Consider the following 15873-nt stretch of genomic DNA (forward strand, 5'->3'; position numbering starts at 1 on the left):
TAGTACAGCCATACTAAACAACATCGGTGCAGTCAGTTGCACTTCTATTTAGCCTTACATGGAATTACTGAGGGACTTCAGCAAAAGTAACTACATTTCACTAAACTCCCTTTTGTGAGCAGACACAGTAAAGACTGGCTCCAGAGACTGCACACAAGCATAATCACTACTCAATAGCAGCTCTAGGATTGGAAAATAAAGACCTACACTTTCCAAATTAAACAGTAGTTTTGGAAGGCTTTCAGGGGACAGTTTAAATGCCTGATCTCAAAAAGTCCGCCACATACTTTCAAAGCTCTTTCAGCAAATCACTGCTGAAAATAGAAGCCTAACACTGTGAGTGGGAATTACCTTATCCAGTATTACTCACTTAGAGTTCAGACATGCACTTGAGTCACCTGGCCTTCCTCTCAAGTCAAAGTAGTGAAGAAATCTTTCCATATCATAACAGGTCCTTCTGACATAGAGGCTGTCCATGTACAAGGCCGTCCACTATGGAGATGCTTCTTTCTAACTAGTCAGCTTGAGGAATATACTGAATATTGCTAAAAAATTGCTGAAGTGAGGTACTTCTTACCTTAGATCATCTAACTGGTTTTATAAGAAGGTCTTTTTCACCATTCTAAACTACTTCTAAACAGTCAAAAAAGAGACATCAAAGAAGCATTTCAAACACAGCACTACTGGTACCTTTCCCCAACTCCATCTTCAAATCACTATGGTAAAGTCTAGTGAGAATGTCTTGCTAGATGTAAAGGATGTATTGGAGACTTTTGCTTATATGACTTTAGCATTTTAGATTTCACTGTTGAAACAATTCCATGCAGGTATATGTGCATTTTTAATGCTTAAATACAAAAGGTTTCCACAGTTCCATTAAAAAGACCAAAAGCTTAGAGGTATGATTTCCATAGAAAAGTATGGCATTTGAATTTGAAGCAAAATTTTCCTCTCTGTTTTCATTTAATCCAAACACAAAACATTTTCTGGATAAAATAGTGAGAATTATACAGACAGATATGATTTAACTATAGCAAGGAAGAGAGTAAAAAAAAATCAGTATTACAGATACTGGAATACTTTCCATTCCTACCATGGACAAAATGAATTTGGCTTAAAGAAACAATAACAAAGTGCAGGAAAACACATAGGTAATAGGCACTTCAAGTTTTTATTTCAGTATAAAGTAATTACCTGCATCTTCTAAACATCTAATAGGCATGACTATCTTCAAATTCCCTGTGGGAAAAAAATACAACAATAAGAAATTTTTGATATTAGATATAGATGATGATGAAAATATTCTATTCTTTACCGCAGAGGTTCTGGAAATTTTGTTTACCCATCCACTAGAAAATTTTATGTTGTGTCTTAGAGGTCTGAGTAATTACATTTGAAGACTCTAAGCATGAATAGTTTTAAAGGACTTAGGTTTCTAATGTGTAGATGAATAACAGCAAGTCTAAACTAATAAAGTCTCACCTTCCTGAATCAGTGAAAAAGAGCTGCCAATGCACCTCTTCATTCCTATGCCTTTGTTAAGCCTGGATTATCCCTGAATCCCCTTGGCAAATCCCCTTTCAATGCCTCTCTCCAGCTAATACATTTAGACTTCAGGTCTCTCATTAAATGTTTCAGGGACCAGCACAAACTCCTGGTCAGGATGTCACTACTCAGGGACAAGAAAATGTAGTGAAACAGAAGTAGGTGTCCAAATTAGTTAACACCTGTGTGATAGTACTACAGAATATGTGGCTGCTTTCTCAGAGAAGAAACTTACAGAAGAAAATTACAGAATACGTGGTTAAAAGACCTCTGTGACTGCCATGATTTGCCACCTCTCTGACTGCCACCACACTGCAGGCTACTCTGTATTGCTGAAAAGACCAGCTCATAGAACATGGAGCATGAGCATCATCTCATTGCCTTATGACCATTTCTCCCACAAAAGGAGGACTCTCCCTTTCAGTTTTCAACAAATCTTTCTTCAAAAGGATTTCTGCTTTTGTTTCAATAAAAAGGATATATGTTCAATTGTGACAACAAAAGCAACAATGGCAGCGTTTCTTCTTTATTTTTATTTATGCCAAAAGTCAGCGCATCTCTAAAGAACAGATCTTTAGAAACAGCTGGAACGCTGGCTTCAGAGTAGGGGATACAGACTATTGCAATGATCCTCAATTAGCAACTATCACAAAGATACTCATGGTTTTTTTCCATTGAATGACACCAAAAAATTATAAAAAACTAACAACTATAAAGGAAAAAAAAATTAAAAATTGAAAAATATTTTTTAGCTCTTCATAATTAATAACATTTTCCAAGAACAAAATGAACATTAGCAAAACCTGATAACTTGACACAAATAGAATCAGTACCATGCCACCTGTCATGAATTAATCATTAGTAGTACAAATAATATATCAGTAGTTAGGCCAGCAATAACTGATGGAATGTTGGTGTAGTCAACTATTTTTTTTAACTATAGAGAAATCCCCTGTAGGGCAAAACAACAGCAAGTTGTCAAATGCAAATCAGAATGTTTTAGATCATAATGTCATTTAGCCTTGATATGCTAATGGCTTCTTTAAATAAGTCTGTTGTCTTATTCTCTAAATTAAAAAAGAAAAATACAATCTAAGTACATATATATATTTTTTCTTTTTTAATTTCCTAATCCACTTCCTCAAATAAAAAGTGTCAGTCCAAATGGAAAAAGAAATCCTTGTGCACAAGTTACATTATACCAGAAGTGGTTACTGCAGAGCAGCTCGACAGGGGCTCCTGAGGAAATGGCAGGTAAGTGGCCCAGCAGTTCCAGCAGCTGAGCTACACTGAATCCCAGGTGGCTAATGATGCCAATATATGAGCACAGATGTAAAGGAAAATGTGTAGCTTGAGAAAGCAGAAACAGGGACAGGAGTGAATGTTCCTCACTGAGAGGAACATTCAAAAAAAGGTATTTTCCATCTTCAAAGAAAAGTACTCTTCTTATTAGGCAATTTTGCAAATGGTGAAGGAGAAATTTCTAGAAGACGGGAGTATCCTTTCTTTCCATATTCCTTTTACTGAGAGCACCTTTACAGAAGAAATCTGCCAGTCACAGCAATGGCTTTATTTCAGCAAAAGATGATGCTAATATACATCCAAAACTTTTCTATTCTGCACTGAAAACTCTGTTACAGAGTTAAAGCCCTTCTTCAAGCCCTCCAACTTCAGAACATTCTATACAATTTTTCAACCTCCACTATGAAACAGGTAGAGACTAATTACAGGGATTATTGATGGCTTAAGTATGGCAAGAGCCACTCTCCTGGGAAAAATAAATCCCTTTCCAGAATGAACATAATAATTTCTGGTTTGGTTTGAGCTGCCATCCATCCTGTTTCAAAGATGGCTTTAATATTACTTCCCTTGTTCTTTTTCCGCTTCCTAATGGGAGACTGACCTAACTGGAGTAATATAAGATACTGCAAAGCTAGTTGGCATTGTGTCTGTTTTATCCAGTCAAAATTCTATCTCATCTGGCTGCATTCACAATCTAGCTTAAACCAAAAAAATACTTCAATTTTTCCAAGTGATCAGTGTTTCTCCTTTAGAAAAAATTGTAAATACACTTTTAAATTTTGCTTTTCTCAAATACATACTATTTGATAGGCAGAAACTCATTATATTTCAAGTACTGCCTATTCAAGGAACTAAGGATGATAAAAAGGCACTATTTTTTTAATATCTTTGGCTTGGCTCAGCTCTGCTGGAGTGAGTAAGGGTAGCCCACCTACCCAGATCAGAAGCTGTATGGGTGTTGCACGGAGCACATTGTTTGACAGGAGCTGCAAAGTCCTTCCTGGCTGGTGGCCAAGCCAGGTTTCCCGGCAGGAATGGGGCCCAAGAGCCAGCTCCCCTAGTCACATTAGCTGTGCTATCTGCCTGCTTCAAAACAGGACATTTCACTTCTATGAAAACTTTGAACATGAGAAGATTACTTGGAAACCAGGAGCTGTATTTATGTCAGATGCACCTACTAAATCAAGACTTTGAAAACTTTCTAGAAAGGAAAATTATCCTTTTGCTCCTTTTTAAATGAGAGTGTCTTTGTGAGCTGTATGCAGGGGATGTATATCTGATTGACTGCAGAGCTCCAAGCTTATTCCTTCTTCTTTTTTTTTTTTTTTTCAGACCATTAAAATGGTTACACTCAACAGCTTTAAAATAAAATTTGGCAAAATATTACTTTTACTGCTTCTCAATTTGTAGCTCATATTACAGTTCTTGCAAGTGAACAAATTGGAAGCTTATGTCTTCCAGGCTAAATCCTGAGTGCACCATACAGAATAAATATTGACTCTAGCATAAGGACTAAGGGTCAGATCAAGCCTTGTTTTAAATCTTTTCTGTCCAGCTCTGCCAGCACAAAGCTGGCCTAAAACCACAGTAACTGGCCCCTGAAGAATTGTATTCTATAGGGGAAGTGTTAGCACAGACAAACTGCAGTGGCTCCTATGAAATCCTTACACTCATGCACAGACTTCTGCCAAGACCCTTATTAGGGAAGTCTAGTTTATGTCTGGGATAAGCCCAGCAGCCTTACTAGAGAGGCCACCTCTGAACTCTTCCCCACCTGCAACTGAGAAGAAAATTGCCTTGGCCTTTCAGGAAGAAAGGCAGCATACTTTCAGTTTGCTGTCCTACAAGTTTTCCTCTGTCCTACTAATGAGATTCCCCAAAGAACTGCTTGGCGTTGATATCCTAGTGAAAAATTTAAAAAGACTGAGATCCCTAGTAAAACATGGATTTATAGGTTTCTCCTGCATAGGCAAAGTCATAGGTGGGCTACATCTGAAGAAGACCTCTCAAGCAGCATCCAGTGTGCACCTCTGAACTGAAGGATTTAACTGGTATGAAGATAGATAAGCATTTGTTCCTCCTCCTTTCCAAGGTTATATCTTCATTAATGGGCTGAGGATGTTATGTAGCAACATAAAAAAAAGAATGCAGTCCTTGGGATGTATAGTTTTGGCATTTTACACAAATGAAAAAAAAAGATGACCAACTGACATTTGGCAAAGTCTGAATTACTGAGAATGGGAGCATGCTTGTGCTTTTGCTCCAGTTTGGCAGGAGTTGTCAGACATCATTTTGCACATGCAAATCAAAGAAGGCAGCTCTTTTAAAACAGGTTAGATATATTTATTTTAATCTACCATTTTCTATGTTATAACTGCTGTTGTTATCTCTTCATATTTGAAGATACTACTCTAATTTGTTGATTTAATTCCACCCCAGATGTTCTGCCTGCCCTCTGGATTTCAGTGCTTTATTGAATGTATTGTCACTCACTGAAATCAGCCAGAGAACCACAGTCTTGGAAAAACTCTGAAATATTTAGACTAATACTTAAGAGTTTGGTTGGATTTTCCGGGGTTTTTGGGTGGGGTTTTTTGGGTGGTATTTTGGTGGCTTTTTTTTTTTTTTTAAAGTTTGAGCAGCTGAACTAATTATTACAATATACTTTTTTAAATGTCATTTAAGAGTACCATTCAATACAAACCCAAACACTGCTCAGCAAGTGCACAGTACACAATGCTCTAACAAACTGTACTGAGTTTACTTAAGGTCAAGCTCCAGGGCAGGATCTGTTCTCCATTGCTATATTGTGCTTACACGGATTCCCCAAGAAGCCAGGAACTGAGGGCACTCACTGAGAGGATCCAGTTACAGATACATCAAGGGCAGACTGCACCCTCACTGTGACCAAACAACTTCAGGCTTTTGCCCTCATGAGGGTACATTTGTGTCCCTGGTAGTTGCTGGTTTTATGGGATGGATGGAAAGATTCTGTGCATGTAAAACTACAAGTGGTGCAAAACCTGGCATTTTCATTTGTACAATTATTATTTCACTGCTTTAGTTGTATCTGGCTTATACTTTGAGAAGTATTCTAGAATCTCAGCCATTGAGAATTGGCATCTAACACATTTTAGACAACTCTAGTAGTATTGAGTATTTAATTAATTTTATGCTTTTACCAAATTCACCTCAATCCTCATTATTTCATATAATTCAAAATATTACCTGAGACCATTATGAGGGTATGTTGAAGAACATACTTTAAAAGCACAACTAAGAAAACAATCAAGTTGACACCAACTAAGAAACAATCAAGTAATCAAATCTGTTGTACCCTAACACCTGAATAACTGAACTGTAGGATCTTAGACCTGTTCAGACATTTCATATAAATGTCTATGTGTACTTGCTGTGATGAAGACCTAGATTCTGAATGTGGCCCTACGGAGTCAGAGGTCAGGCACACAATAAGAGAAAAATCAGTCATGAAACAAGGGCCTCCCATTACAAGATTTGACTCAGAGAGACTGAAAGGAGACAAATTATGTTCTGCTCTACATAAACCTGGTACAAATCTGAAGCAATGAGCTGCAAATCCAAGGACATCATTCCAGATTTATTCCTTATAAAAACAAACAGAATCAGAACACTTAGGTTTAGGCTTTTACATCCTACATATGAAATACCTGAAGTTATTTGCCACAAGGTGAAAATAAACTAATCCAACACCTCTAAGATGTCTACAGAGAGAAATGTAACATATATTGCAAGAAATGCTCAATTACACAGTAGTAAGAAAACATGGGTGATTTTTATTAAGAGATGCTGGTTTGTGTCATAAATGCTTTGAGTACAGCTGCAGCAAAACACTCAGTTTTTGCTATGTCAAATATCTCAAATATAATTTTAAACTGCTGCTCCCTCTAGAAAAACAGCATCGACCAAAAACCTTAATTTCAAACTGAGTGTATTTTAAGAAGCCATATAGGAAGTCGAGAGTAGAAATGCTTTAACACTGACCTTTTAACTATAATGACAAGGATTTCTCACTTAAAAGTATATCACTGTTTCCTTTTTCAGCCTCATACACAATGTACACATTACTATCAGATGGAAAAAAAATGTGTAAAAAAGCTTTAATGTTGCCAAAGACCAGTTGAACAGTTATTTCCACAGGATGAGTATTAAAAGGAAAAAAAAAGAGAAAAAACTATGCAGGAGCCAAATTAATCTTAAATGCTTCCTTTATAGGTAGGAATTTGAAAACAAATCTCAATTCTTCTCCTTGAACCAAAAAAAACCCTGCTATCAAAGAAATGCCAAAATGGCCAAGGAGTCAAACAATCTTGTCAACCAATTAGCAGTTAATTGATCCCTCTGATCCCACTGCTTTTAATGATCAGGTAAATATTTTATTTCTGGTTGCCTAATCTTGCGGTGAACCTCAAGAGTCTGACAGAGCATGTCAGATAACACAGAATCTACCTGTTCTGTCTGACTGCCTTCTGACATGGATATCTTGAATCTGTCTCTATACAAAAGCAAAGGATTGGGATTATTCAGATATGAAACTAAACAAGAGAACTATATAAACTGCTAATTGTTTCACACTGGTACTTATTTCCTTGGGGAGCAAGTTAAAAAATGAAAACAGTTTAATAAAATACCAATCATTTCCCATGTGGACCTTAAAATGTAATGGCAGAGCAACAGCAGATCTGACAGGCAGTACTTCCAGGATTATAAAAATTTCAGAAGGCAACGAAAATACCACAATTGTTTTGCCCTGTCCACCACCCCACTCCCCATTTTCTTTTGAACTGCAGTATACAGTGATTTATAAGAGTGAGAACAGCTCCCATGCAGAGAACAATCAGAAACCAGTGCCCACCAAGGTCCTCTTTAAACGCCATTTAGATGGCTGAAACAAGGTTTACATGATGCCTAATCCCATTGGTGCTATCTGCAGAACAATGAGCGTCTCTCAAGGGTGACTTGAGTAGTAAGCAACAGTATTTACTAAATACACCTTAACAATGTACAGGAGTATCCAAAACAGTGCTGAGATACAAACGAGCTCTTAATTCTTGTACTACTCTCTGTCAGCAGAAACTCAACTTTATCTCACTTTCTTCTGAGCCACAGCAGTTAAACATAAGGATACTGTGCCAAACCATAGAAATGTCAAATACTTCCTAATCACCATTTGTAGAATTACTTTTCCCAGTGTAGAAAAGAAATGGAGCTTTGGCCCTGCCCAAAAAGGGCAAAAAACTTCTGCAAAGCAAAAGCTCAGATACCAACCAATGATGCTAGGTGATGCCACCTGGATTGCAATGGAAGTCTTGCATTTGGAAGAACTGGTGAAAATTACTGAGATTAAAGAATTTTTTTCTCAATTCAACACAAAGGAACGTATTAATCGGAAGGGGAAATTTCACACCCAGTAAAGGACAGATTAAATAAACTATTAATTTAGCAGCACTTCATAAGGATAAAGTGTATGCAAAAAGCAAGATTCCCATGCAGATGTGGTTTGTGGTCATTTACAGATTTATAAAACATCATCTACAGTAGGAAGGGTAAGAACGGTTTCACTGGAGAGTTCAAACTGTTAAAGTTGTCAGATATAAGAATTTTCCTAACTGAAAGACATGCAAAGGCTGAAATGCCTCATCATTTCCACACAAGGGCTGAAAATGGGCAGCCACTGGGGAGAACACAGCTGTACTGGTAAATCTCTGTCAAGATATCATATAGCTTTCCCCTAAGTTTTCCCAGGGAAAAAAAAAAGAATTTGAGCAAATATTGCAATATTTTTAGGTACAAAGTAATTATTCTTCTCATGCCAAAAGGAAATACTAGGCAAATATCAGGCCTTAGCCTAGCATTTTCACCTCAGAGGGAAAATATAACTGAATTTTGTGGGAAGTGAGGTTTTTTAAGTTAAAAAGTTATACAATCCTAATTATGCAACCGCGGCAGATTTTGTGAACAGTCATGCCTCCTTTCACACCATGTCAGAAGAAACCACTTTCATTTCTCATGAAAACATCAGTGTCTTTCAAACACCTTTTTGAATGAGCAAATGCACTGCCTCAGACTGAAACTCTCGCCCTGGGAAGAATTACATATGAAGACATTTATAGTACCTGAGCTTCTTTTTTTTTTTTTTCACTCACACCAATTATTACACAACCTTATTTTAAAACCTGTCTTTGTTTACTAAGCTGTGTGGTCATCACATGTCAAAACAAAAAGAGACACATGCTAAATATCAGCAGCATGTTCTTACTATTTTTTTTCCACTTCTTACCCCCAAAATAGAATGGGTCTTCACAGGAGTTTTATTTCAATCCATCCTGAATATTTTGTAAGAGTTCAGCTGAGATCAGCTATGAAGCCTCAAACCCTAAATATCACAGAGATGTCACAATAGTAGCTACTCGGCAGCCAAAATGTTTCATTTTGACTAATGACTCAATACAGTCATTTTGGTGTAGCAAATCCAGTCACTGAGCATTGCCTAAACATTCTGATCACTATAGAGGTAATGCAGGATGCATTAATTAGACTGCATATTTAAGAATGATGCTTTCTTTACAACCCTCAGGATGGCCATCGGAGGAAAAGAATAATAAAAAAACTCTTAAAAATTATTCTGGTCATATTTTACAGTACTTTGTTCTTTTTTACTGTATGAAGCATTGAAAGTCAGTAGGTATAACATTCAATTGCATCAGAACACCTCTTAAAAATTCAGCAACCTATGCATATGCTTTTTGCTGCATATTTGTAGTTATACATGAAATTTCACTCTTTGCACCTAAGTTTCTTTCTACAAAACACAAATCAACTGTGTTTATTAACATTACCATCATTCTCACAAGCAAACACTTCTGAAGAGATGAATGTCAACCAAAATGCCTGAAACTGCATTTAAAACCTCTGTTATTATAGCGCTGTTGCTATTTAAGGCACAGACCAAGTTGACAGCTCAGTTACAGATTTCAACAAGCACAACATAATAAAACCCAAAACATTTTTCAGGAAAGACACTGTTCAGATTTCATTATGAGTTTTTACCCAACAAGGTCAGATCAGGGTGCATCACCAGAGCACCTTAAAGTTTTATATACGTGTCCCACATACCACTAACTTTTGTAACTACTCCAAGGAAACCTGGAATATGAAACCAAGGAACACCAAATTACTCCTGTCCATGAGAAGCTGAAGTAAGGGCAGCAAAGAATCCTAATTTCAGCCACCAGGCAAGAGCTCAACAGGCTCTAAGAGGACACTCTCTCTTGAAGATCCGTCAAAAGGGAAAGCAACTGTAGCTCAGCTTTAAAAAAATCCAGTCAACTTCATACAGAGTTCTCCTGCATCATCAGAGTTCTGCCTGGCTCATTCCATCAAGTTTAGTTTTTCTTTCCGTTATCAGAAGTGGAAGAGAAATCACCTAACAGTCTGGCCCATAAGTACCTTAGGGGCTTCCGATATACTAATGACACTTGCACACATCAAACAAAAGAAAGCATCACCAACAGGCAACCCAATGTTTTGAGCTGGAAGAGACCTTTAAAGATCAAGTTCAACTCCAAAACATCCCTCAACATTCCCTTTATAGACAGGGAAATGATCACATAGAGTATATGTAGAGGCATGCATGTTTGCAAAGCTAGACTTGAACTAATTATTACTGAATGTTCCTTAGGATAGCTCCTAACAATCTCAGCCAGCCAAAAACATATAGGGCTATTTTCCTTAAGACCACATTGCAATGTTTTATCACTCAGACACCTAAGATAAATAATCCACTTAATCGACTTGCTCATTCAATTGAACTCTTCCCCCTATTTTTCCCTTCCTCCCCCACTGTCAGGGTTTGAGGACAGCCTGTTCGCCTGGAGATGGTGAATCACTACAAGCCAGCAGGCCCACTTGGTTCCTCAAAAGTCACAAAAGGTGTAAAAATAGCTCGTACTAATGAAGCAAGTACAGCGTCAGCAGCCAGATGAGCGTGGGTGATCTGATAAGGGTTTGCTGTTGCAAAGGGCAAATTATTAAGAGAATGCTTCTGCCTCTCTCTCTTTTTATTAAGCTTTGTTCTTCCTTTGCTGAAACCAGCCCTCTGCAACGCCTGATAAACGACACCTGACAAGGCTGGCTGTAATTGCCAGTTTCATACCAGTGCAGGAAGTGGTGCCTCTCTACGAGCTGAAGGTACAGTGGAGATGTCACTAAAAAAAACCCCAACAAATAAAGAGAGGCACAAATAAAGCCTAAAAATAGCCAGGACTACCCACTGAGTATGACTGTGTGGGTATATTTAGTCTGTCTAACACCAACTTTTCTTGTTAAAAACAAAATTTTACCTTTATGCAAAACAGCTTCCTGTTTCTAACTTGAGAACACAAGGGGGGTAAAAGTCAGATTTTAAAATCATCCCCTTTTCACTGACACTGTAACAAGAGTAAAGGTGAGAAGACCAGACAAATCTTCCATGTGTCTTTACACCCTGACATCCTATAGGCAAATAGGCAGAAGCTTTCTATCAAGACATCCCAATAAACAACCCATCAAACTATGGGAATAGATTCAGAGGCAAAACAAGAGCTATACCAGCAAACTCTAACTCTAGGGAGCAGCAGGAGGTGAAGGCAGGGGGCAGGTCCCATGGTCCGGAGCGTGGCTGTGCCCGGCCAGCGGCAGTGGGACACAGCGGCTCTGTCACAGCCTGGTCCTGCATGCCACACCTGCCCTGGGGCGGTGTAGAGCCCTTCCCTGGCACCAAGGACCTGCCAGGGAGGGAGACATCAGCTACTGCCATTTCAGGCTGCAGCCAAAGGGTTGCCCCTTGGCCGAGAACAGGAGGGCTTGTCCTATAGCCAGTGCTAGCCAGCCTTGCTTGGGCTGCCACAGGAACCATCCCACAGCTCCTCCTGACGAGAGCCCTGAGCCTCCCGTGCGTTTGACTGCAACAGGATGAGCCACAGCTACACTCAGCTGAGGTGTTCAGAGGTGCTCAGCCAAGTCTCCTCCCAGGGAAACTCCGTGCTCCAGCAGGCCATACGCTTAGCTCCCTGCTTCCCAAAAGGAAGGCAGGGACAGTCCCCCCAGTCCCCCTCAGAACACCTGCAACTATTTAAAGCCTGTGACTGGAATACCACTACTGGAAGGAACACTCGTGCCAAATTCCTAATGCTGACTGGAGCTCTGCATGAGCTGTGCAAGGAAATGGTCTCTCCCACAATTTTGCTTCTTCTATTTGATATCATGACTCGTTTGGCTGACACGCACAAGGGGGATTTGTTTTATTACTATGCAGCCTTCCTATGTGCCTCCAAATACCACCCATCACTTCTACTAGGCTAAACAAAAACACACAGGTTTTTACCAGACTTTTTTGCTCATTTACAACAGGAAAAAAAGCCCACTGTAACATATTGTCAACATCACATGCAAGATTCAATCCAAATGATTATTCTGAAATTAGAATTTTTATTTTCCTCTGATTTTACCATTAAACAAAAAGTAATTGAAGTTAATAAGATTAAATTTTTAACATTAATTACAGTGGGAAATTGAGACCATGTTCTTTTCTTGATATGCTGCGATTAATTCCCATTGATGCAAGAGCACTCTTTGTGCAGCATCATAGTTCTGTCTTTTCATTCTTTGCCTTACTGGTAAATTTAATAACTACTGATTTTTTTTCACTAGAATAGATAAACATGATGATGTAAGACAAATCAGTTGATGATACTATTCTTCAGACAATTTAATTTTCATCTAAAATGAAGAATAGATGTTATTATATTAGAGGAAATACAGATGTAAAAATAATTATTAGTATGCTTAAATACTGAAGACCATATTCTGGGAGTATATTTCCATAAAGTTAATAGGAAACAGGACCACATATTCTCAATCACTTTGGGGGATCTTAAGTTATGAAGTTAAAAGTACACAGCCTTCAGCGTAGCTCCCCACTCAGATTTGGAACAGAAATTCTGTCGAAGCAACACTGATATACTGCCTGTCTTTTTAAGATTGCACCTATTTTAAGAAACATACAAAGGAGAAGAATAAACTAAGAAAACTGCAGAAAATTGTATTAAGAAAACATAACATTTACTATTACATTGTATTTTCTAAAATTCTGTAGAATAGACTGAAATTCCAAAACCAGGGAACAAAATCTACTTTTTTGGTAAGTTCCAGCCATGGGCTTTCTCCAACACTTTTGGTCAGTTTAAACACTGACCAACACTTTTGGTTAGTGTTTAAACTATGGGTGCTGGAATCTTCTTGTCCCAAATGTAGAATCATGGAATAATTTAGATTGGAAAAGACTGGTAATATCATTGAGCCCAACCATTAACTTAATGCTGTTAAGTCCACCACTAAACCATGTCCCTAAGTGCCACATCCACAAGACTTTAAATACTTCCAGGAATGGTGACTCCACCACTTCCCTGTCCCAGCAGCCTGTTGCCTACAGTAGGTTAAAGCACAACATGAGCAAATGGAGGCAGTGGGCACTAGCACAGGACAGCAGGGGAGGCTGAGAGGAGCAACGGGAGGCAGTAAGGAAATATGGCATTAAGTAGAGTCTGCACTATCTCACATCATCCTACATCCTGCTGCAGGTTGCTTTTCCTGCCACAGCCTTCTCCCTCCCGCCCCTGCACAGTGTCATTTTCCCCAGTGTGCACTCCCCTCCCACTCACCAACACATAAGGCACACCATGATTTATGTCACCTCTCCAATCTGGCCCAGCATCGAGGAGGTGCAAGCATAGATGCAGTCTACAAAGGGTTAGGATTAATGCTTTATTGCCAATTGCAGCAGGCAAGTGGCTCGGCTCATAATGCAATTTTGTCCTCAGGAAGACCTGTAGGAGGTGGGAGCAGGTTGCCACGAGCCTGGTGCCTTCTGTGCACTGACATATGTCCTTGTTGCTGGGCAAAAGGGCACATCCAATTAGGTGTCTTTTATTATTAACGTTCTGCTGTTTCATCTCTTGATCATGTATCCTCCTCTTGGCCCCTCTGCACCTCAGCTTGTGTAACGCACCGACATCTGCAGACACGCTGCTCTACCTGGGAAAGCTCAAGTGGAAATCTGGTGGTGGAGACCAGGTATCTTCCTCTTGTAGACACAAGCAATATCACAGTAGCTAGGATCCTCAAGCTAAAAAGATGAGAAATATGAGGTATCTGCCTTGCTGGGAGTAATAATTACAATGTATTATTAACAAAACTCAGGTTTCATCATTAACTTGACTCAGGTTTCAAGAGCTGATCTCACCCTAATGATCCTCCAAATTACATCCAGTCTTTCCTTCAGAATGGAACCAGTACCAGCATGGAATTTTGCCGGTAATTGTTACACTGAAAAGAAAGCACCGGTAAAAATGAGCTATAAATACCACAATCAAAGAGGTGCAAAAAATTACAGACATTTTTAAGTTGCCCAAACTCAGGGCCATCTCACCATTTGGATCTGATCCTGCCAAAAAGACAGAGACCGTAACTTCAAAGCAGCAGAGAGGAAAGGGCTCACTGTCAGTGCTTGCTGCATATGGCACAGCTGACCTGACCCTCCTCCTGCAAAGGATTGACTCCACTCCGCTCAAAGATGTCAGTCAAGTCAGAGCTCCTCTCTTGGATCTCAAAACATGAGAAAGGCCACCTACGTGTTTGCTATAATGAAGTAGCCAACTGTCTCAGTCACGACCCAACTCCTGCCACAAAAAAACCTTGTTTGATTTTGTTCCTCTCCCAAGCTCATCAGAGGAACAAAGACCTTCAAAAGCATTTTCTCAACCCCTAAGTGAGAGATGAAAATGCGACTTTAATTGTGGATTGGTGAGGTCTCCTTGAGTAAAATAAACCAAATTGCTCAGATGCAACTGCGTAACAGGGAGCCTAATTGCTTTGCCAGCATCAACAAAGAGCTGCTGGTTCATTAGAGCAAGCTGGAGGAGCTGCTCTTTGCATCTTCACAAGCTGGGAGTATTTGACTGCAAAATCACTACGGCTGTTTGATCCAAAATTCAGCTTCTGAGTTCTGATCAGGAAAACTTAAAAGCAAAAAGCCATTACTGAGATATTTTTCTTCACAACTTTCTTCAGGGTAACAATTCATTTTTCTCCTTGATCTGTTCAAGGATGTCAAATCGAATCATAAGATAGGATATGAACTTTTATATTCTGTATATACTGCTTAGAGAAAGAACAGAACTGATGTGAACCAAATTGCAGTTTCACATGACAGCTGGAAGATCCTGGCACTTGGGCTGCTATCCTGAGGTCTAACTGCAACAGGACCTTGCCAGAGAGAGCAAAGGGCAGAGAAAGGCCATGAAAAAGGCCAGTGGAGGTCAAAGGCACCCACATTTTCTGCTGACTGATCAAAGCAGATTTGGACAGCAGGCAATCAGGTAGACAGCAAAGGAAGCTTATTTCCATCTTATCCAACAGGGAAATAATTTGCTAAATCACACTAAAGGGGAAGCAGCTAGTGGAAGCTAGTGCCATCAAAATGTTCAGGAGCATTCTCTGCCTGGGGCAGTTCTACACCCCTTTTGGGAGACCACACTGCTCTGCTTAAATTTCCCTGTCTACCCGCTCCTCATCATAAAGCTCAGATAAACCACAGCCTTGCTTTATGCATTTTCCATCACAACCATCTTTAGACTTAAAACTTGCTGAATGAAAAACACAAATGTAATCTCAGGCAGGTACCTGCCTCAGCAAGTCTTTTAAGAGCACCTTATTTTCTCCAACTCAAACTTCACATGTGAATAGGCCCACATGTAGGCACAGACACATCTGCATTAAGAGGTCCATTTGCCTGAGTGTTTACTAATGAATGCTTGGCAGTCAGAGGGACACCAGAAGTGCATCAGTTGTTTTTCATTTTTTAAAGAAATTGTTGTTTACATCTCTAGGAACAAAGCATTGATGATGTTGCTTATAAAATGCACCACCCATGGATTCAAATCTTTTCTT

General features: G+C 39.1%; 1 protein-coding gene across 15 annotated transcripts in view; it reads right to left on the reverse strand.

Moving 5' to 3' along the window:
- The window catches only part of HIVEP2 (HIVEP zinc finger 2), a 137047-nt gene that overhangs the window by 25229 nt on the left and 95945 nt on the right, over positions 1-15873 (reverse strand). For all 15 annotated transcript variants that reach the window (XM_050973180.1, XM_050973175.1, XM_050973178.1 and 12 more), the window contains one exon: positions 1195-1239. The gene's annotated coding sequence lies outside the window, so the exon portion shown is untranslated. The remainder of the gene's footprint in view (positions 1-1194; positions 1240-15873) is intronic.

The sequence above is a fragment of the Serinus canaria genome, chromosome 3 (genome assembly GCF_022539315.1).
Source record: "Serinus canaria isolate serCan28SL12 chromosome 3, serCan2020, whole genome shotgun sequence".
NCBI lineage: Eukaryota > Metazoa > Chordata > Aves > Passeriformes > Fringillidae > Serinus > Serinus canaria.